Source organism: Aquarana catesbeiana, linkage group LG04 (genome assembly GCF_042186555.1).
Source record: "Aquarana catesbeiana isolate 2022-GZ linkage group LG04, ASM4218655v1, whole genome shotgun sequence".
Lineage (NCBI taxonomy): Eukaryota > Metazoa > Chordata > Amphibia > Anura > Ranidae > Aquarana > Aquarana catesbeiana.
The window spans coordinates 79540527-79564342 of NC_133327.1; positions in this window are offsets into that span (position 1 = coordinate 79540527).

Genomic DNA, 23816 nt, shown 5'->3' on the forward strand with positions numbered 1-23816 from the left:
GACAGATCCATTCACTTACATTGATTTTTTCGTGTAGCGCGACTTGAGGCGACTTGGGGCGACTTGAAGTCGGATCCAAAGTTGCCCCTATGTGAATGGGCTCTAAAGGCAAAACTTTTTTTTTAGTTTTGGATAGAGGGGAGAGAGATTAGAACATCTGTCACGTTTTATTGCTGCTTGTGCCCCCATCAAGGAGTTTCATCCTCTATATTTGTCCTGTTCACCATTAGCCTTGAAAGTGAAAGTAAAAGGAAATCCCAAATTTTGGGTTGTCTCCAGAAAAGTAATAGTGGGAAATCATCCAATGGAGATACTAGTTCTGGTGACCTGGGGGCCCCAAGGAATTACATTCATTTGCAGGGATTTCCTCTCACTTCCTGTTTGGGTATAGGACAGGAAGTGAAAGGAAATCTCCACAATAGGAAAGAGATGGCGAAAAAAATATGACAGAGGTTTTAACCTTCCCTCACTCTATCAAAAATAAAATAAAAAAGTTTTGCCTTTAGTTCTACATTAAGTTCAGATGTTACTAGTAAAGGGTACTGGTAATGCTAAAGCATACAATGACATGTTGCACCTATTTCAACGTTGTGGCAAATGTTTAGAGAAGGCCCTTTTCTGTTCCAGCATAACTGTCTGCGACCCTGTGCACATAGTCAACTCCATAAAGACATAGTTTGATGACTTTGGTGAAGAGGAGCTCAAATTGCCTAGGCAGAGCCCTGACCTCAAGACTACTGAACACTTTTGGGATAAACTGGAATGCCAATTTCATGTCAGGTCTTCTAGTTCATAATCAGTACCTAACTTCGCAAATGCTGGATGTATAAACACAGAATTTCCACACTCCAAAATGTTGTGGAAAGACTTCCAAAAGAGTGGCGGTTGTTATAGCCACAAAGGGGACCCACTTTAGGGATGGCATACCCAACAAATTCATATAGGTGTGTAGAGCTGGTAGATTTTCAATCTACTGCTTATAGGTAAATTTAGTGGGTTATCTGTTCATACATAGTCAGATTTGCCTCTGTTCCAGTTTGGCTGAGTGGCATGTAGTTTCACACTGTGCCTGTAGGTGTCGTTGTCACCATGGGTCGGTGTTGGAAAGGCAACACGTTGAAGCGTATGGGTGCTCCTCTGTCCCGGAGATATCTCGGTGGAGGTGGTCCTCTGAGTTGCATTCTGGGAAAGGGTATTTATGGGACAGGCGCCATGTTTTAGGGTTCGTCTTTTGTTCCACCCGCTGGCCCTCCTGGCCGACAGGTATGTGCTAGGAGTATTACCTCGTGGTCCTCCGACCGGGAGGCCCATGTCGCTGCAGCGTGTGGGTGGGCCCAGAAGCCTGTCTGGGGCCTACCACAGCGGCAGAGGGATGGTCCTGGGCTGTCTGTCCTACGGGAAGAAGCTGGACAACTGAGAAGATCCCAGGGGAGGACCCATCATGGAAGGATCATGCAGAGTGCTGGTCTGGAGAGGGGCCTGGCGACTCAGTTGGAGGACGCATCCTAAAGTAATCCTACTGCATAGTACTGCTGGGTCGGTTTAAAGGTTCTAGTGCTGTGGAGTGCTGTTCATTGTAAACCATTACATCCTGTGGCAGAGGATCGTACGGGTTTTGTTCCAATGAAGTCTGTGGCAGAGACTTTTGTTTGTGCTGCGTACTGGCTGCTATGTTAGTGAGAGAAACCTATCCAGGCGGGCAAAGATTCAACTCTAAAAAGAGAGAACATTCATCTACAAGCTTTCAATTCCTAATACTACACTAAGAAAAGGTATTTGAACTTCCCTGCAACTCTTCTTCTACCTCTTTCCTGCTACTTCCTTCAATTTACGTTTATTAAAGCATTGGAAAAGATACTCAAGTGTCCGTTGCCTACATTATCTGGTATTAAACTCAACGGGACCCTAGACCCGGTTCTGGTGAAATAGAGGTAACGAAGGTGACGGTAACAGCCCGCTTTAAACCATGCAGCTCCCTCGAGAGTTATTGCTACAGGTGTGATGGCCAAAAACATTTAGCCAGCCATACAGTGTATGCTAGTCTTATACAGGAGGGGTACTAGCTTTTTAAACATTATATTGAATTTATGGGGTTATTGGAACCTTTCTTTAGCAAAAAAAAAATAAAGTTTACAAATGTTGATTAATATTACAGGAAACTCAGTTATTGCTGTAAAATAATGAAGAGCAGGGGGATCAAAGGCCAGTCCGGTGCCAGCAAAGTAGTTAAGTCATTTTTCTTACATATCCTATAAAACCTCTAAGGCTGTTATTTAATTAGCCCTGGAGCAACTGATCACATTATTTCATATTTCACCAAAGACTCTCTAAACCTCTAATAAGCATAACAACATTTATAACATTGCCTATTCACTTTATGGTTTTCCATGCCTGCTTTTCTTCATTGCTAGTAGAAGTGGATTGCTATACAATTAAAAATTGAAAAGCCTTGTACGGGTTTTATCATTATGAGTGATGGACTATGTAACGTTGTCTGCAGAGAGTCCTTCGAACTATGTTTTTTTAACAAAAATCCATTACATGCGGACATTTTTCACATTTTTTGCTATCAATGGGTTTAAATGCTGCTTGCCTTCTGACTGCCTAAATTGGGTTTCTGTAGCCTGCTGTTAATTAGCAGTGACTTCAATGACCTTATAGTGAGGGCAGTTCTGAGCGGCTGCAGACACCTCTGTTGTACTTGGAGTGTAGGCAACATATGACCTCAGCAGATGTTTTTGTGGAGGTACAATTAGGATTTCCTTATTCCTAATTACTGGAATTGACATTGAAAATCAAAACATTGAAGCAAAAGGTGCTTATAAAGACCTGGGGTCTAGGCTTCTCATGATGTAATATCTCCATAGTACACCAGAGCTGGTCTCCATGGAGAGGCAATCAAAGCTAGCAGCGTCTTTAAGGTTAGAATAATATTGATAAAATATGAAAAATGTGTAAAAGAATTAGACGTTCTGACAAACGGGATGTGTGCAGGCTTATGGTGCTTAAGTGCTGGATACAGATTCTCTGAATGGAGGCAAATCTTTGGTGAACCAACAATTGAAAGATAACAGGGAGGAAGAAGTGTATTAAATGGAGTTATGTAAAACATCTGAAAGATTTAGTGAAATTCTACCAACTCATGTCTAAAGTCTTATGCCGCGTACACACGAGCGGAATTTCCTTTGGAAAAAATTTTGGTTTTTCCGATGGAAATCCGCTCAAGCTTGGCTTGCATACACACGGTCACATAAAAGTTCGCTGAACTTTCGACCGTCAAGAACGCAGTGATGTACAACCAGGGCCGTCTTTAATATTGATTTGACCCCGGGCAAACATTTTCTTTGGGCCCCCTAGCTTCAATCAAGCCCCACCCCTCCCTCTAAGACATGCAATAAATAGCAGCTAGACTCAAAATCAGGTCAGGCAGCAATTGCGATTGGTTGCCAGAGGTTACAGCATATCATTACTGCTCATTCACTGGATGCTAGAGGTTGCAGCACACATTACAACTCATCGATTAGTTGCTAGAGGTTACAGCACATCATTTCTGCTAACCGATTGGTTGCTAGAGGTTACAGCACATCATCTTCTCACTGCCTTCACACCATGGACTGGGGAGGTGAGGGGACCTGCCAATAGACAGAAAACTCCTAGAACTTGTTATTAGCAATGAGCAGAGCAAAGCACACACAGCTATGAAGGTTAACTGAGTGCACCTAGGAACAGAGACCAATAGGAGCAGTATCCCTGAGGACAGGTTGTCAGAAATAAATGACAAGTCATGCCACCTGCCGTATAGCAGTGTGGAGGGGTGAGCTACGTACAGAGTGCAGGGTTAAAGAGTATGCTATCTACAGAGTGCAGGATTGAGGAGTGAGCTATGTGCGGAATGCAGGATCGAGGGGTGAGCTATGTATGGAGTGCAGGATTAAGGGGTGAGCTGTGTACGGAGTGCAGGATTGAGGGGTGAGCTAAGCTGTGTATGGGGTGCAGGAATGAGGGGTGAGCTGTGTACGGAGTGCAGGATTGAGGGGTGAGCTGTGTACGGAGTGCAGGAATGAGGGGTGAGAAGTGAAGTTGTAACTTACTGCATGTCTGTGAAGCAGCTTCTGCCTGTGTACATACCCCCCCCCCCCTCTGCTCTCATATAGAGATAGATAGACAAGTTGTTTTCAGAGCAGAGAGGGTTCCAAAAGGCCATCGGGAGGAGAGCGCTGTCACTTGTAAATGCAGAAGCATCGCACTGAGTGCAGGGTTCAGGGATGAGCTGTGAACGGAGTGCAGGATTGAGGGGTGAGCTGTGTACAGAATGCAGGAATGAGGGGTGAGCTGTGTACGGAGTGTAGGGTTTAGGGGTGAGCTGTGTATGGAGGGCAGAAATGAGGGGTCAGCTGTGTACAGAGTGCAGGATTGAGGGGTGAGCTGTGTACGGAGTGCAGGAAAGAGGGGTGAGCTGTGTACGGAGTGCAGGATTGAGGGGGCAGCTGTGTACAGAGAGCAGGAATGAGGGGTGAGCTGTGTACGGAGTGCAGGATTGAGGGGTGAGCTGTGTACAGAGTGCAAGAATGAGGGGTGAGCTGTGTACGGAGTGCAGGGTTTAGGGGTGAGCTGTGTATGGAGGGCAGAAATGAGGGGTCAGCTGTGTACGGAGTACAGGATTGAGGGATGAGCTATGTACAGAGTGCAGGAAAGAGGGGTGAGCTGTGTACGGAGTGCAGGATTGAGGGGGCAGCTGTGTACAGAGAGCAGGAATGAGGGGTGAGCTGTGTACGAAGTGCAGTATTGAGGGGTGAGCTGTGTACAGAGTGGAGGAATGAGGGGTGAGCTGTGTACGGAGTCCAAGATTGAGGGTTGAGCTGTGTACAGAGTGCAGGAATAAGGGGTGAGTTGTGTACAGAGTGCAGGATTGAGGGGTGAGCTGTGTACGGACTGCAGGAAAGAGGGGTGAGCTGTGTATGGAGTGCAGGATTGAGGGGTGAGCTGTGTACAGAGTGCAAGAATGAGGGGTGAGATGTGTACGCAGTTCAGGATTTAGGGGTGAACTGTGTATAGAGTGCGGGGTTTAGGGGTGATCTGTGTATGGGGTGCAGGGTTTAGGGGTGAGCTGTGTACGGAGTGCAGGATTGAGGGGTGATCTGTGTATGGAGTGCATGGTTTAGGGGTGATCTATGTATCGATTGCATGGTTTAGAGGTGATCTGTGTGTGGAGTGCAGGGTTTAGGGGGGATTTGTGTATGGAGTGCAGGGTTTAGGTGTGATCTGTGTATAGAGTGCAGGGTTTATGGGTAATCTGCGTACATCCAAGTCCCCCCCCTCCCAATTACAGAGCTCTCCTCTCCCCAGATTCCAGTTTGGAGCCCACCCCCATCAATACACAGCATTCCTCTGGCATCAATACCCCCTCCTCCCCCTTCCAATACTGAGCATTCCGCCACCTAAATAACATCAGAGTGAGGCTGCAGAAGAGATGTTATAACTTACTGCATATCCGGGAAGCAGCTTCTGCCTGTGTACATCCCCCGCCCCCCTCTGCTCTCTTATAGAGATAGATAGACGAGTTGTTTGCAGAGCAGAGAGGGTTCTAAACAGCCGTCGGGAGGAGAGCGCTGTCACTTGTAAATACACAAGCATCGCATGTGTATTTACAAGTGACAATAGCGAGCAGCTCAGCAGCCAGCGCCGGATCATTGGGGTGGAGGAACTCAGCTGATAAAAGCCAGCGGGCAGCTTAGGCTCCAGAGGCAGTTGTTTTGGGTCCCCAACAATGGCAGGGCCCTGGGCAGATGCCCCGTTTGCCCTGCGTTAAAGACGGCCCTGCGTACAACACTACGACGAGCCGAGAAAATGAAGTTCAATGCTTCCGAGAATGCGTTGAATTGTTTCCGAGCATGCGTAGGAATTTTGCGCGTCGGAATTGGTACAGACGATCAGAATTTCAGATCAGAACTTGTTCCGACCGAAAAATTGAGAACATGCTCTCAATCTTTTGCTGGCTGGAATTCCGCCAGCAAAAGTCCGATGGAGCATACACACAGTCGCATTTTCGGACCAAAAGCTCTCATCTGACTTTTGCTGGCGGAATTTTCGCTCGTGTGTACGGGGCATTAGGTTTATGAGGATCGGTAGTCAATAATAACTTATAGATGTTACTGAACACTGGAGTGTTCACATAGCAAATATAAGTCAACAGGCAGGCAGTAGCTGCAACAGTAAGACTAACATATTTTACTATTGTATAGCAATATGCACATGGCCAGGTGAAGAAATATGTATCTGTTTGGTAAGTCTTGTGATTCACACAATACTGCTATACTGGAAAGCCAAGATGGTAACAAGCTATTTAAGCCTCCTGTATCACCCATGTCTCACTAGATTCACTAGACAGCTAAATGGCAGTGTGATAATGTAGATACATTATCTAACAAGTAGGCTGGAGGAGAAAAGGTGGTGACGAGTAGCAGAGGTGTGTGAATAACAAGCTTATTAAAGGAGTTGTAAAGGCAGAAGGTTTTTTTTCATCTTAATGCATTCTATGCAACCACCCTAATACTTACCTGAGCCCCATCTCTATCCAGTGATGTCCACGGGTCCCTCGGCTGCCCGAGACTCTCCTCCTGATTGGCTGAGATACAGCAGCGGCGCCATTGGCTTCCTCTGCTGTCAGTCAAAGTCAGTTAGCCAATCAGGAGAGAGAGGGGGCAGGGCCAAACGGAAACTCCGTGTCTGAATGGACACACAGAGCTACAGCTTGGCTCGGGTATCCCCATAGAAAGCTGCAGGAGGGAGGGACCAGGAGCACAGAAGTGGGACCCGAGAAAAGGAGGATCCGGGTTGCTCTGTGCAAAACCACTGCAACAGAGAAGGTAAGTATAACATGTTTGTTATTTTTATAGTAAAATAAAACGAGACTTTACAATCACTTTAATAAATGAGCTGGGTGGAAAAGTTGGGCATTCTTGATAAGTGCCTGTGATAGCTCCCTCAGCTCTATTAACCTTCTAATTAAATTTAGGCTTTAATAGTTGTTAGCAAGATTAATTATTATTATACAGGATTTATATAGCGCCAATAGTTTGCACAGTGCTTTACAATTTAAAGGGAGACAATACAGCAACAATACAATTCAATACAAGAGGGTTAGGAGGGCCCTGCTCCTGCGAGCTTAACATTAATAGGGAGAGGCTGGTGGAACAACAAGTAATAACTTGAGGGATGAACTGATGGGAGAAATTGAAGATTTGGTTATTAGCTGAAGGCAGGATATGCTTCCCTGAAGAGATGAGTTTTCAGGGATCGCCGAAAAGTGGACAGCCAGACAGATTGGGGAGCTAGTGTCCTCAGTCCTTCCTTCTCTGAGCTGGCCGCTCAGCTGTCGGCTAATTGCCAGCTCTCTTCTCTCTCCACAGTTACTCAGCTGTTGTTCATATCCTGCTCGTCAGTCCTGCCTACTTAAGCCGTCCAGTCCAGAGGGTCTCTGCCTTCGCCTTGGTCAACATCACAGGAAACATCGCCTGCATTCCTGTTTAAGGACTGGCTTTGCTGACATCCCTTCTGGCTCCAGATCCTGCTTGCTGTTCCATTACTTTGATCCCTGACTTCTGGCTTGGCTGACTATCCGTTCCGGTTACTGAACTCTGGCTATGTTTTGACTACGTTTGTTCTTTTTTACTTTTATTATTAAACAAGTGTGATTTAACTGTACTTCTGTCTCAGTCTGATTTCATGGTTTCTGACAGCTAGAGAGCAAGAGGTCAGATTGGGGGATTATTTGGAGACAAGATTGGTGATGTAGATCATGGCAGAGTTGTAAATGGTTTTGTATGTTATTGTTAGTGTTTTGAATTTTATTCATTGGGAAGCCAGTGAAGGGATTGGCAGAGAGAGGTGGAGGACACTGAACGGTTAGTAAGGTGAATGAGTCTGGCAGCAGCATTCATGATATACCGAAGAGGGGATAGAATGTGGAGAGGTAGGCCAATGAGGAGGGAGTTACAATAGTCAAGGCGAGAGATAACGAGGGAGTGAATAAATTGCTTAGTGGTTTCAAGGTTTTTAAGGTTGAACTGGATGGACTTTTTTCAACCTGACTAACTATGTAACTATGTAACTATGTTACTGTTAAAAAGGGGCGTATTTTGGAGATGTTACGGAGGTGAAGTCTGCAAGATTTGGACAGCGATTGAATTTAGGATAAAAGGACAGGTCAGAGTCCAGGATTACACCTAGCACCTTGGCATTAGAGGACGGACTGATGGTTGTATTATTGATCTTGATGGAGATGTCAGGGGAGGGGACACAGGCAGGAGGAAATATTATGAGCCCAGTTTTAGAAAGACTGAGTTTGAAGAAGTGGTGTGCCATCCATGCTGATATGTCAGTTAGTAAGTTAGTAATGTGAGAGGAGACAGAAGGAGTGAAGTGAGGAGTAAACAGATAGATTTGTGTGTCTTCAGCATAGAGAAGGTACTGGAAGCCATGGGAGTTTATCAAGGGAGAAGGTGTAGATGGAGAAGAGGAGGGGTCCGAGGACAGAGCCTTGGGGGACCCCTACAGAAAGAGGAAGTGGAGGGGAGGAGATAGAGTTATAGGTAACAATGAAGGAGTGCTGTGATAGGTAGGAGGACAACCAGGAGAGAGCAGAGTCTTGAAGGCCAAAAGAGTAGAGCTTTTTGAGGAGGAGGGGATGGTCAACAGTATCAAAGGCTGCAGAGAGGCTTCATTCATTTTAAAGCAGACCAAGTATGAGATAAATACTGTATTTTCATAATCCCCCATATCTCTCCTAAATCCTACACTTATCTGTCCTCTCCCCTTATAAATCTTTACCTTGGGAATCTCCACTGAAAACTACACAACCTCTTTGCAGAAAGCCCATCCCCCCAGGTATGTGCAGTGGAATTTCAAATTCATTTCTGTGGAAGGCCATCCTTCCTTGTGGAGTTTCTGACACCTCTTTATCGTGATATTTGGAAGCTGAACCCCAGGCAGAGATGAAGGCATGTATTAAAGTGGTTGTAACCCCACTTTGAAAAAAAAAAACACCTGCAAGACAAAGGCATAATGAGTTAGTATGTATAGCATACTAGATCATAATGTAATACTCACTTGAGATCGAAGCCCTCGCTGCGGTGCCCGTACACAGCACCGACTGGTGACATCACTCCTGGGGGTTACTTCCGGATATCGTGGCTCCGGCGCTGTTACATACGTGCCGTTGCTTCAGTTTGCTTCAGTGCGCATGTGCCCATGACGTCGGCACATGCAAATACAGGGGATATCTCCTAAACCGTTCAGGTTTAGGAGATATCCTGGGTAGCTACAGGCAATCCTGATTATAGGCTTACCTGTAGCAAAAAAGTGGTCTGTAAGGGTTTACAACCACTTTAATGTAGTGCTATAATGATTAATAAATCATTCATTTTTTTTTTACATGCAAGCAGTGTAAAAGTAATTCAGTTTGGTATCATCAGGTAGTTCCCATTAGCCAGCTGGCTCAGAAATATGCATATATCTTTACTCATGGCTCTGCACATAGAATCATGGCTAAGCAATCACCTGCATGCAGAAGTGCATGTGTTCGTTCACGTGTTTGACAGTATGTGCGCTGTCAATAGACATGGGGACTTGCAGAAGGGAAGAACACAGTGACCAGATGGGACGGGACACAGTGACTGAGAAGGTGGGACACAGTGATTAGGAAGGGGGGAGCAGGTAACAAAGATGTAAACAAGTAGGCGTGATTTGGTGGAAGGGGGTAAGAGGACTAATGCTAGAAAGGGGGGGTTAGGTTTGAAGTCCAACCCCCATAACCTCCTTCTAGCACAAGTCCTCTCCTCTCTCAAAGTGCCTCCAGTACATATCTCCTTAACCCGTCAAATTAAAGAGATGTTGGCTGCCATAAAGGGAGTGCATTGTGCCTCCTGGGACCCCGGGTACCCTAAAAGAGATGCGGGGCAGGTGTCCTGGGTGCCAGCACTAGCATGTCCCTGCCAGGCAAGTTAGTGGAGCCCAGTGCCAGAACTTACACTAGACTTATGCTAGGAGGGGGAATATTTGTTCTAGATGGGGGATTTGAGGGGATTTCTGCTTGAAGGGGCACAGAAAATCTTTGCTGGGAGAATACATTTGTGGGGATTTATGGTGCTGGGAGGGGGATTGGTGGGGAAGGAGGATTTGTGCCGGGGGGGGGGGGATTTGGAGAGAGGCATTGTGTAGGGGAGGATTTGTACTGGAATGGGGGCTTGTGCTGGGAGGGAGAATTTGTGGGTGGTAGAGGAATTATTCTGGTAGGAGGGATTGAGATGATGGAGAATTTGTGCTGGGAAAGAAAGAGGATTTGTGTTGGAAGGGGAAATTGAGGGGTGGGGATTTGTGCTGGAGTGGGGAAGAAGAGGGGATTGTAGTAGAAGGGGAGGGTGGAGGAGGATTTTTGCTGAGGAAGGGGGGATAAGATTTGTGTTGGGAGGGGGAATGGGGGGGTTGTTCTGGGAGGGGGAGAGAGGATGTTTGCTGGGAGGAAGGGGTTAGTGTGCGGATTAGTGCTAGATTTTTTTGGAGGGAAGAGAGTGGTGATTTTTTCTGAAAGGGTGAAGTGGGGAAGATTATTGCTTGCAGGGGAATTTTGCACTCTCCTGGCCCCTACACTATGTGTTCGAAACCCTGACTCCTGAACTCTTTTTTGTTTTGTTCTCCTGACTCCTACTATGCATTACTCTCTCCTATCCCCCCCATTCTGTGTATAATACTCTTGTTCAATGCATTCTGTGCATTATATACTCCTGGACCCTGCTCTTTGTGTGTCATGTACTCTTAAACCCAGCACTGACTACAGTGCATTACATACTCCTGATCCTTGAACGGATTGGATTACACACACTGGACCCCTTCAGTACAATATCCTTAACCTAACACACCCCTGCACTCTACCTTACAGACTCCTGCACTACATACACTACTGTATATCGTACATTATATACTTCTGACCAAAGGGTTCATTGTCTTCACAGTTGCTGGTTGCAAAGCAGTTCCTGACTATTTACTAAGTTTTTCTTTACCGTGGGCGTAAACAAAGTGTTTGCTCTCTGTCTACTTTCAGTGTGTGCAAAACCATATGTAATGGAGCATTTTTCTTTTCTTCTTTTTTAAATTATTGTGCTGAGCTTTATTTGTGTCTGTGAGACTCTCGCCTCTGGCATAGCAATAAAAGCATATTTTATAGGTACAAGGAATCCAGGATTTTGTTTATCCATGCCCCTTAACTCCTTCCCACTGTTAACCATTTGGCCACACCCACTACCTTCCTTAAGTGTCTCTCATTCTCAAGTCCTGAAGTTGGGATTATGTACAAGGTACGTGACACATCCTCTTGCAGTCCATGAACAGCAGAGTTCAGACTGAGGGAGAAGCAGCAGCATGAGTAGCCAATCACATGTTCTGCCGTACAAGAAGCATGCTGCTAGACATAAGATGCGCTCATCGGTCTGCTGCTTCTCCCTTTTCTATCCAGTCACAAGGTGGGGGTGGAGGGAAGACCTGTTGGTCAATTTAAAACTACAGTAGAAAAGAGTCAAGTCTCCTGCCCTGCCAGGCAGGACTGTGCTGTGCACACCAGAAAAACACACTCAGTGCTACCCTTGTTTATGCTACCCTAGGCAGTGCACAAGTTACCAAAGGGACAGTTATCCCAAAGTACTCAGCTTCGATGATATTGGGCTCCAGCCCACGCAGCTGGTATAAACCTGTCCTAAAGTGATGGATGTTTTAGGGGCTGCAGCCATCGCGGGGATGTTGTTCATATCTGGTGGTCCTGCCCATGCTTATTGGAATTCTAGTCCACAGTTTTTGAGCTTCTACAGACTTTGTTCCATGTGCTCATTCATAAAGATGCAAAATTTGCCCTATTACATTGCACGATACAAGGCCTATGCTCATACCAGCAGAAATTGGCAACGATTTTGTTTTGAGCGTCAAACCTGCCATAGCCAGGGCCGGGAAGAAACCCTCTGTTTCATTTGCAGTGGTGAAGGACAACCTGACCACCCTGATGGTCAATTAAATGATGACCAGTATATTACACGATTCCCACTTTAAGTTTTTTAAAGTGTGGGCAGTGGGCACCCTGGTGATTCTATGATTTTCCCACCCTGCATCTGACCAGCCTTGTCAACTCTGATCGACTCTAGTGATACCTGAGCCTGCAGGAATGTTACCTACTTCCCTCTCCCTTCCCTCTCCTCCTCTCCCCCGTTCTATCTTCATTTTGTCAACAGGTCTCACCTACCATAATGCTTTACCTTTCATTCATATGTCTCTGGGTCATTAGACCCAGCCAGTCCAAACGGACCTGTGGCTTGAACCACAAGGTCATTCAGACGGTCTTTTATAATACAAACCACTGCTACTTTGTATAAGACCCCACTCTTATCTTTACAATATGCCTATCTGTCGTTTACCCCCTGCGTGGGTGACTAACTGTTTTGTTATCATTAACAGAAACTGACAAACATATTTCAGCAAATTTAATTTTTTTTTTAATATTCTACCAACCCTAAGAATTTTTTTTTTGCACATGGTCAGTACATCCCAAGGTTATTGTAAAAAACAACATCAATCTTTGCATGTTAAGAGGCCACCAAGAGAATAAAACAGGCCAAAATTCAAATCTGCTTTTTGGTAAAACAAGTCTAAAGATCTGGCATTTGGACAGGTAGGAAATGCAGACCTCCTTGGGGCAAAATAGACAGGCTTTCATAGTTGAACTATATTTATGATTCATTACCTAAACAGGTGGATTTTGAAATAACATTTTAATTTTTTTGTTTCCTTTTTTTTTTTGTTTTTCTCTTGACATCCCTTTCTTTTCTTTCCAGCCATGCAGCCTGATCTCGGTGTTTGTGACGGACTCTGCGTTGTGTTTGAAATTTGATATGTGTTTTGAAGTGACTGAGAATTCTATATTTGTGTGTGTGTGTGAACTGTAAAGCTACACCGGGGATGGATGTAATTATAAAAATGTGTGCGGCCCTCTAAACTGCCTCCCTGAGGAAGTGATTTAAGACACAATGAAAACATGGGACTTCAACAATACTTTCTGTGCAGCTTGTAGAAAGTTATGCTATTGTAACCTGCCTTTGTTCTGTGTCCATTGATGAGGAGCAGTCACACTGTCTAACAGTATTATAGAGATATGCAACCCACACAACGGGAATACCTAATACCTCCACCGCTGACCTCCTGCCCTCACTACAGTAATGTCATAAAAAACTCCTTATGGTATATTGAAAACGTTTTTTTTTTAATGTAATTTTTTTTTTTTTTTTTAGAAATAATAGAGAGGAATTATTTCTACCTAAATTCACATTTTATGAAGGAAATATAATTTGAGAAATATCTAGGCTACCGTTGCTAATCCTTCAAAAATAACAGTTTGCCCAATATATCACTTGCTATTCATATTTATAAGTATTACACCACGATTTGTCAGTCCAAGGTGTTTCCAATTGATGTATTCCTTGTATGAACAAGTTGGATCACTTTTTTTTTACTAAATTAATAGTATACAGCAGGGGTCTTCAAAACTATGGCCCTCCACTTGTTCAGGAACTACAATTGCCATCATGCCTAGTAATGTCTGTGAATGTCAGAGTTTTACAATGCCTCATTGGACACGTAGTTAAGCAACAGCTGGAGGGCCGTAGTTTGAGGATCCCTGGTATACAGTATACATAATAATTAATAGTACAGGATTACAGGATTTATATAGAGCCCAAAGTTAACACATCATTATTCTAAATAAAGGGATCAACTGTGGGTTTAGGGTTCTGAAGATGCAGGTTTTTAATAATGCCGTGTACACATGAGCGGACTTCTTGTCCGCCTGAACTCCGAAGGACTTTTCGACGGAGCTCCGACGGAGTTCCGACGAAACGGACTTGCCTACACACGATCCCACCAAAGTCCGATCATTTAGAACGCGATGACGTAGGCCCGGACTAGAATAAGGAAGTTCATAGCCAGTAGCCAATAGCTGCCCTTGCGTCGTTTTCGGTCCGTTGCCAGAACTGCCAAAAGCTTTCGTAGGGAAGATCTATATGAAAGAATTGGAAGTGGAAACGGTATGCTGAATTCCAATAAACAAAACGACCTGCCAATTCAGATGCTCCGCCTTACTGTTATATCACAAACTTGATTTAGTTTACGGTCATTTTACTGGGCCATTAACAGCTTTGTAAACTGACATTCAGTGTTAGGGAATTATCACACTGGTTCGCTTCAAAACTGCCAGTAAAACGCCTATGTGTTAATGGAGCACTTTTGCAGCACTTTTTGTGTGGTTCTTAATCACTTGCCCACTGGGCACTTAAACCCCCTTCCTAACCAGGCCAATTTTCAGCTTTCAGTGCTGTCACACTTTGAATGACAATTACTCAGTCATGCAACATTGTACCCATAAGAATTTTTTGTCCTTTTTTTCATACAAATACAGTAAAACCTTGGTTTGAGAGTAACTTGCTTTGAGAGCGTTTTGCAAGACAAGCAAAATGTTTTAATAAATTTTGCCTTGATATACAAGCGATGTCTTGATATAAGAGTAGAGTCATGTCACAACTGGAGTATAAAAAAGAAGAGAGGAGCCCTAAGTGTAGCAATATGGGTGCCTCTCTTCTCTTTTATACCCTGTAAAAAATAAATGCTTTGATATACAAGTGCTTTGGATTACAAGCATGTTTCTGGAACAAATTATGCTTGCAAACCAAGGTTTTACTGTAGAGCTTTCTTTGGTGGTGTTTAATCACCACTGGGTTTTTTTATTTTGCTCTATAAATAAAAAAAGACCGAAAATCTTGCTAAAAAGTGCATTTTTCTTCGTTTCTATTATAAAATGTAGCACATTAGTAATTTTTCTTCATAAATTTTGGCCAAAATGTATACTGCTACATATCTTTGGTAAAAATAACCCAAATATGGTTTTTTTTTGGTCTTTATGAAAGTTATAGAGTCTCCAAACTATAGTGACACTGTCAATCATTGAAAATTTATCAGACCTGAGGTACTGACGGCCTATCTCATTTCTTGAGACACTAACAAGCCAGGGAAGTACAAATCATATACCCCCCAAATGACCCATTTTAGGAAAGTAGACATTCCAAGGTATTTAGTAAGAGGCACAGTGAGTTTTTTCACGGTTTCATTTCTTCCCACAATTTTTTTGCAAAATTAAGATTTTTTTTCACAAAATTGTCATATTAACAGATTATTTCTCTCACATGGCATATGCATACTTACAACTACCCCCCAAAACACATTCTGCTACTTGCTACTCCTCTTGAGTAAGGTGATACCACATGTGCGAGACTTTTACACAGCCTTGCCACATACAGAGGCCCAACAGGCAGAGAGCACCGGCAGGCGTTCTAGGGACATATTGTAAATTACACATATAATTTCCTGACAACTTATCACACTTTTGAAGGTCTTGGAGCACCACGACAATGGAAACACCCACAAAATGAACCAATTTTGAAAGGAAAACACCCAAACATATATTCTATGAGGCACAATGAGTCTTTTGACCTTGTCATTTTTTAACACAAGTTTTTGGAAAATGTGGAAAGAAAATGAATATGATGTGCGCTCATGCAGATCCACTGATAGGGTGGCACTGATGAGCATTGTATTGGCACTAAAGGGCACTTTAGTGTCACTGATGGGGCACTGTAGAGCACAGATGTGGCTCTGATGTAGCACAGATGTTGCACTCTAGGGCACAGATGTGGTACTGTAGAGCACAGATGTGGCACTGATGGGCACTGATGTGGCACTGTAGGGCACTGATTTGGCACTGTAGAGCACTGATGGGGCACTGATGGGGCACAGAAGATGCACAGATGTGCACTGATGGTGCACTGTAGAGAACTGCTGGGCACTGATGTGGCACAGATGTGCACTGATGGAAAACTGTAGACTGATGGGGGACAGATGTGCACTGATGGGGCACTGCTGGGCACTGATGTGGCACTGATAGGGCACAGATGTGCACTGATGGCACATGGTAGAACACTGATGGGGCACAGATGTGGCATTGCTGAGGCACTGTAGAGCAATGCTGGGCACAGACGTGGCACTGCTGGGTACTGATGTGGCACTGCTGGGGCAAAGATGTGCACTGATGGGGCACTGCTGGGGTACAGATGTGCATTGATGGGGCACAGATGTCCACTGCTGGGCACTGATGGGGCACTGCAGGGCACTTGGAATGTATAACAAAAAAAATCAAGCAGCAATACGCTGCAGCTTCTCCTCCTCTCCTCACACGATCGGTGTGAGGAGAGAGAGAACCGGACATGACCCCGGTTTGTTGACAGTGATCGCTCCATCATTGGATGGGGCAATCACGTGGTAAAGGGCTGCTGGGATTGTCCCGTTACACCAATCCGTGATGTGCCGGAGCCAAAAAACCCGACTCCCGTGTGCACAGCCCAGGGGGCATGTGGGGAGCGCGATTCTGGGAGGACATCATTGTTAGGGATATGCGATTCGTTTCGTAATTTCTGTAAATTCGCACATTCGGGAGGATCCAAAATACGAATTGCTATGTTTCCGAAATGTATACGAAATTTCGTTTACATATTTTGGATCCAAATTCCGTTACAACGGAAACGTAACTGGTGTTTTGTTGACCAATCAGAGGTTTTCTTCTGCTGCTGAGTGAGGGTTGGGAAAATAACCTTTTTTTATATGGGAGTGGGAGTGAGACTGGTACTGGTAGTCGATGGGAGATTCAGAATCGGACAAAATAAGAATGTTCGTTAATATCGTTTCAGTATTGTCATAATAATTACGATTATTCGTTATGATGAAGTTAAAAACCCAGGAAGTCAAGTCAGCACAGCACAGGGATGGTGGGAGCCCCTCATAATGAGCACAGCAGGGGTACAGCCCCAAGAGGAAGTCAGCACAGCACAGGGATGGTGGGCCTTCATAATGAGCACAGCAGAGCTGTGAGCACATAATGAGCACATAGAGCTCTCCCTCTCCCAGCAGCACTCTTACTGCTTTTTTGGCCTTGTTTGCTGCTCATTTTTCCTTTAAAAGTTAGAAAAATGTAGACAAAAAAAAATATGACTTTGATCACAGCAAATTAACACCAAAATCACCAAATGTACAAAAAAAATATTATAACAACAGAAAATAACAAAATATTAACTAAATGAAACAAGAAATTAAAAAATATTGAAATAAAAAAAAACAAAAAAAACAATTATCTCTCAAAACCAACCAAAAAAACTAATAAAACCAGAAACTAAACACTAACAGATGATATACTCGCACACTACAACAGATATAAACTACAATGAACAACGAAAAACAAAGGATTGCAAAGATATTTGCTCAGATGCACAGGCAAATAATCGTGTGATCTGCTCCACTACACCAACTAACCCACAAAAGGAAGTCACATGATTGGCCTCAGCAGCAGAAGAAAAACTCTGATCAACAGTCACATGATGGTTGACCAATCAGTCGTACAAAATACGAATTTTCGTTAGGTTTGTTAACATTTTTCGTAACAATTACGAACATTCGTTATGATGTGACTTATCCCTCAATGCCTGGTCTGAATGTAGCAGAGATAACCATGGGAGACAATCTTCATCAGTTAGCGGTACCAAAAATGTATCATCCATAAATATCCCTAATGCATGCAGAGAAGTCAAACAATAACGTAATTTGTTGGTATTTACAGCATTCCACAGTCAAAAGGAGTCTCATTGTGTGTTTTCCAGGAACAATACAGGAACTCACTATGATGAAGGAAGGAAGTTACATCATATAAGAGGGAGGATTTAAATAATTGCTGGAGGCAGCACACCCCTAACTCCCCTATTTAAAGTCATTAAGGCTTTGAAAAAAAAGTACCCAAAAAAAAAGGAAAAGGAAAAATCATGTTCTATCTGCTTGACATCACAGCATTGTCACAGGATCCTGATCAAGCAGGAACCTCCTTACAGGAATAAATTTTCATGAGAGTTGATTTCCCCTTATTTCCCAGGATCCTGGGTGACATTAACCTTGCCAAGGCAAAGCACTCAAAAGGTGGGGTTCAAGGAGGTAGGTACGTTATACTTTTTCTGGGTAATTTATATTTTGTTTCATTCCTTTTTTTTAAGATGGGGGGAGGGGGGCTACTATTTAGTTCCTGAGGACAGCAATTTCAACTTTCATACAATCAACCCATTCTTATTTAAGGTATATCCAAAAGAAAACCATTCTCTGTAGAGTGGTAGAATAGGGAAGAATAAAAATCCCTCTTATGGTATCTTCTTTCAGTTGTCACAGATAAACTAGCAAATTACACCACCACAGGATGGTAGTGTGGGTGTATAGATGATGGTAAAAAGTGCCACATCCTATTAATTAAAGTTTGTGCATTTGGGAGAGATCATGGATTTTACAGGCACCAATATTAAAAGACAATTTAAATTCATAACAACTTACAAAAATTCTTAATAAAAGCATATAAAAAGAATACAGACTTATGTAAATGATAATCAGCACATCCAACTCTAACCGCTATACCAGGGTCAGTAAGTGTAACAACCACTGGTACAGTATATCACTCAGCAGAGTGGGAGCAGGATAACATTTTAAGAATGCAAGGTCGTCACGTTTCGCTATATGACGCTTCTTCAGGAGCTTATCAATATTTTTCACTAAACAACGCTGGTTGTTACACTTACTGACCCTGGTCTAGCGGTTAGAGTTGCATGTGCTGATTATAGTTTACATAAGTCTGTATTCTTTTTATATGCTTTTATTACGAATTTTTGTAAGTTTGTTATGAAAAAAAATTGTCTTTTAATACTGGTGCCTGTAAAGTCCATGATCTCACCCAAATGCACCTCTTTTAGTTGTCATCAGAACATTTGTCACCACTGAAAGGTTTTCACTTAATTCCCGTCCCAGTGACAGTGATCATCAGGAAAGGTAAATCTCCCCAGTGGAAAAACAGACAGCAATAAAAACCTCTATAGTAGATCCAAACGCAGGTACAATACTGAAAAAGGGGCAGCTGGATCATTTTTTATTCAAGAGAAATTAACAGTAGATGACCATCAAATTATTACCTTCCTGTAGAACACGATCAGTGGACGAAACTGTGGTAATTTAAAAATGTCAGAATTTTTGACCCTCAAGCAAAATTGGCAATTTTTTGAAACTATTAAAAATGTGAATTTATTCACTAGGAAAAACATTTTTAGCTATTTACAGTACATGCTAAGAAAGAAGACGATACACAAGGTGGCCTTCTTGAGGTTTGAAGACCACCGAGGAAATATAGAGCTTTGAAAGCATTACAAGAGCTTTAGAATGAGGGATCAAGGGTAGACAACCTAAACCTTGAGAATGATAATTCATCATTTGCTATGAAAGAGAGGTTTTAGACTTCCTTTTACCCACGTCCATTCCCTAACAATAAACACCAATGTTGCCATTTTGGTCAGCCAAGTGTCCTTAGATACTGATCATTTTTTTGTTGACAATTCCCATAGACATGGCAATTTGACAGATTCTGAATTGTTTTCTTAATGTCATTTGTCTAATTGTAATAGCATTGAGATTAAAGGAGTTGTAAACCCTTAGGCCCCTTTCACGCGGGCACCATCAGTTTAGCCACGTTAAAAATGTATCAGTTCTTATCCATTGCTACATCCGTCTTCATCCGTCTTCTGTTCCGTTAATCTCCGTTTTCATCCGTCTTCCATTCCGTTAATATCCGTTTTCATCTGTTAATGTACACGTTTACATCCGTTTTTTATCCGTTTTTGTATCCGTTTTCATCAGTTTACAGCAGTTTCTGTGCCTTTAAGGAAATTACCCAGAAAGCATTGCCCCTCCCATCCTACATTGCCATGCATGAACAATTTGCTGACTACTTTCTAGCTCCATCAGGAGAAGATCCATGACAGTACCAATATATATATAAATAATGCAGTGCAAATTTAAAAGTATTAATTAATTTGGTTATTTCCTTGTGTTTTGATAGCATAAAAAGACACAAAAGCACATGATATGTTCAAAACCGTTTTAGTTTTATTATTCTGAATAACCCTTTTAAAATAAAGGTTTTTTCACTTTGTTTTTTCATTTGTCAAAGTATGAACTTTGAATTATTTCTTCAAAACGGATCTTAACTGATCGGATGTTGACGGACATTGTCAGTTAATATCTGTTTTGGCGGATCTGGACGTAGCCTTGTACGTTAAAAAACGGATAAAAACGGAAGCGGAGGTTAACGGATGGTAACGGATGGTCATCCGTTTGCCCATAGGAATGCATTGTCGTCTGTCGACGGATGGAAGAAAAACGGATAGACGGTCCGTCTGTTTGAAAGGGGCCTTACAGTTTTTCACCTTAGTGCATTCTATGCATTAAGGTGAAAAACCTTTTGTGCTGCAGCAGCCCCCCCCCCTCCCCCGAGCCCCCCTTTTTCTTACCTGAGCCTGAGATTTAAAAAAAAACAAAACAAAGCTTTACAGTCACTTTAACTACTTGCCGACCAGCCGCCATCATTGTACTTTGGCAGGTCGTCTTGTTCCCGCGATTTGTCGGCTCATTGTACGTCGGCTCGGGAACTGTAGCTTGTGGGCGCGTGCACCCACTGGCCAGCGGGGGAGCCCATCAGCGGGTGAGGCGGACTCGATGTCCGCCAGCCACCCAGGATTGCTCCCCGCAGTGACATAATGGGGATCTGCCTGTGTAAAAAAGGCAAATCTCCGTTCTGACAGGGGAGATCACACAGATCCTGTCTTTCTGCTATTCAGGAAGATGGATCTGTGTGTTTCCCCAGGCAGCCATCCCCCATACAGTTAGAACACACCACTTGATTGCCCCTGATGTTAGGTGGGTCCAGGTGGGTCCAGGGCCTCTCTCTATTGGGTATGGGTTGTAGGAGGCCCACTGGAAGATGTCATGTAGTCTTATTCTGAGTACACACAGAACAGGCAGCTACGAAGGCAGTTAAATCAGCACGTAGACTAGGCCACCAGAATTGTGGCCAGCAGCCTTGGGAGAATGGTAAGTCTGGAGCACGGCAGTACGGAGACTCTCTTGGACAAAGCAGCAGTCACAAGGTTTATCAGGAGGAACATGGACCTGAGCAGCAAGAATTTTGCCACCTAAAGGAGAAGTGAGACTGGTGCAAACCGTAGCCAGAATACGATCAGGTGGATTCACAGGAACCGGAACCAACCCCAACTTGGATGTTGAGGAAAATTGTTGTGACAAGGCGTCAGCCCTTACATTCTTAGTACCGGGTAAGAATGAAACAATGTAATTGAAACCTGACAAGAAAAGAGCCCAGTGAGGTAGAAAGAAATCCTGGATAGCCGCACTCTGGGATAAGGACATCTTTATTTCAATAAAATCCAAACATACAGTCAATTGCAGAGACGTACAAGGTGGTAGACTGCTAACGCGTTTCACATCATTTGGATGCTTATTCGTAGCTCAAAGAAAAGAGCCCATCGTGCCCTTCTGGGAGAGAGGCGTTTAGCTTCAGACAAGAATGTGAGATTCTTATGGTCAGTAAGAATGAGAATCGGCACAGTGGTACCTTCGAGGAGATGTCTCCATTCTTTCAGGGCTAAAATGATCGCCAACAGCTCGCTGTCACCAATCCCGTAATTGCACTCTGCAGGTGACAATTTCTTGGAAAAGTAGCCACAAGGATGCATAACCCTCTCAGAGGTAGGACACTGAGACAAAATGGCGCCAACACCAGTCTCAGAAGCATCAACCTCAAGGATAAAAGGTAACATAGGATCAGGACGAGAAGTTACGAATAAACTTCCAATAATAGTTGGCAAAGCCCAGGAAACGCTACAGAGGACGTAAACCCACGGGCCGGGGCCACTGTAGAAAGTTTCTCTAGGTCCATTGAAAAACCAGCAGTGGAAATGACATAACCCTGGAATTTAACCTGTTCACGATGGAACTCGCACTTCTCCAGTTTACAATAGAGATGGTACGCTCTTATTTTTTGAAGCACACAACAGACATCTGTGTGGTGGCTCTCCAGGGACTTGGAAAATATGAGGATATCATCGAGATAAACTACCACACATAACTGCAACAAATCTGGGAGGACATCGTTAATAAATTCCTGGAAAACTGCGGGGCGTTACAAAGGCCAAAAGGCATTCCAAGGTACTCATAATGGCCTGTTCTGGTATTAACCCCAGTTTTCTACTCGTCGCCCCTCCCTAACGAGATTGTATGCCCCTCTCAAATCATTCGTGAAAACCGTTGCTCCCTTGAGGCGGTCAAATAATTCCGTAATCAATGGAATCGGATAGGCATTCTTAATCGTGAAATGATTGAGACCCCTATAATCAATACAAGGTCTCAGTTCACTACTCTTCTTCTTCACAAAGAAGAAACCAGCACCAGTGGGAGACAAAGATTTGTGGATAAAACCTTGAGAAAGTGCATCTGCACTTCCATGGCCTTATTCTCCAAGACCGACAAAGGGCCTTATTCTCCAAGACCGACAAAGGGTAAACCCGGCCACGAGGGGGTATGGCACCAGGTAAGCCGTGCGACTCAGGAGCATTCATAACGCCATGGCAAACTGATCCATGCGGTCATCCAGTTCATCCAATCTGGAAAAAATATTACCAACAAGTGGATTGACTGCATCTTCGGAATTCATTGCCTTCGCCTATTGTTAGAAACCATTAAATCAGGCCGAGACAGAATTACTGTTAAATCACACTTGTCTAATAATAAAGTAAAAAGAACAAACGTAGTCAAAAAATAGCCAAATTTCAGTAACCGGAACGGATAGTCAGCCAAGCCAGAAGTCAGGGACCAATGTAGTGGAACAGCAAGCAGAATCTGGAGCCAGAAGGGATGTCAGCAAAGCAAGTCTTGAACAGGATTGCAGGCGATAGTTTCTGTGATGTTGACCAAGGCGAAGGTAGAGCTCCTGTGGGCTGGACGGCTTAAGTAGGTGTAGTGATCGGGTATAATATTGTGGTGGATAGTGGTATAGTGGGTATGATCATTAATTAGTAAGTACTCTTCCGCAGCAACCCAGTTCTTCCAGAGAGATGCACTTTATTGACTTCCAACACAGAACACAGTCCAAAGTCCACAGATGACAAAAAAAATCCGACAGAGTAGATATAATTCAGAGACCCATATTCCTAGGCCTGTTTGTTCCCAGCCATACACAGACAAGCCTCACCCAAAACCTATAGACTGAATGCCGTGTTATATTCACTAAATATTGAATGGCTGAGCAATTTGATTGGCCGTTTCAATTTAGGACTTTGATTAGCTTTAGTCTTTCAAACAGACAACAACTCCCAGCCGTGAACAGCTGTAGTCATAAACCGCCCCAATTTGCACTCAACATCAACAAGCCCCCTTAGATATGTGTAATTAGATTAAATTAACAGATACCACCTGAATACCCTTTTGAGATGTTCAAATAGACTTGCATAAGATTAACACATCAAAGAGTCTTCAGCTGTCCCCTTGCTATGTTAAAATTCAGTTGGACAAATCAACCATTGTCATTCTGGCCTGGTCAACATTGACTGCATGTGTACATACACACAACAATGTCCCACATAAATCGGTGAACATATTACAACATAGACAACATATACCCCCACTTGGGTCGGTTCTAACTACTAGAACTGACCCATAAATCAAACAACAAAAAATATCATTACGATTTAAGGTACTGGATGCTTTACAATGGCTCATATAAAATATGAAGTTGAAACTGGTTACATCTCTCT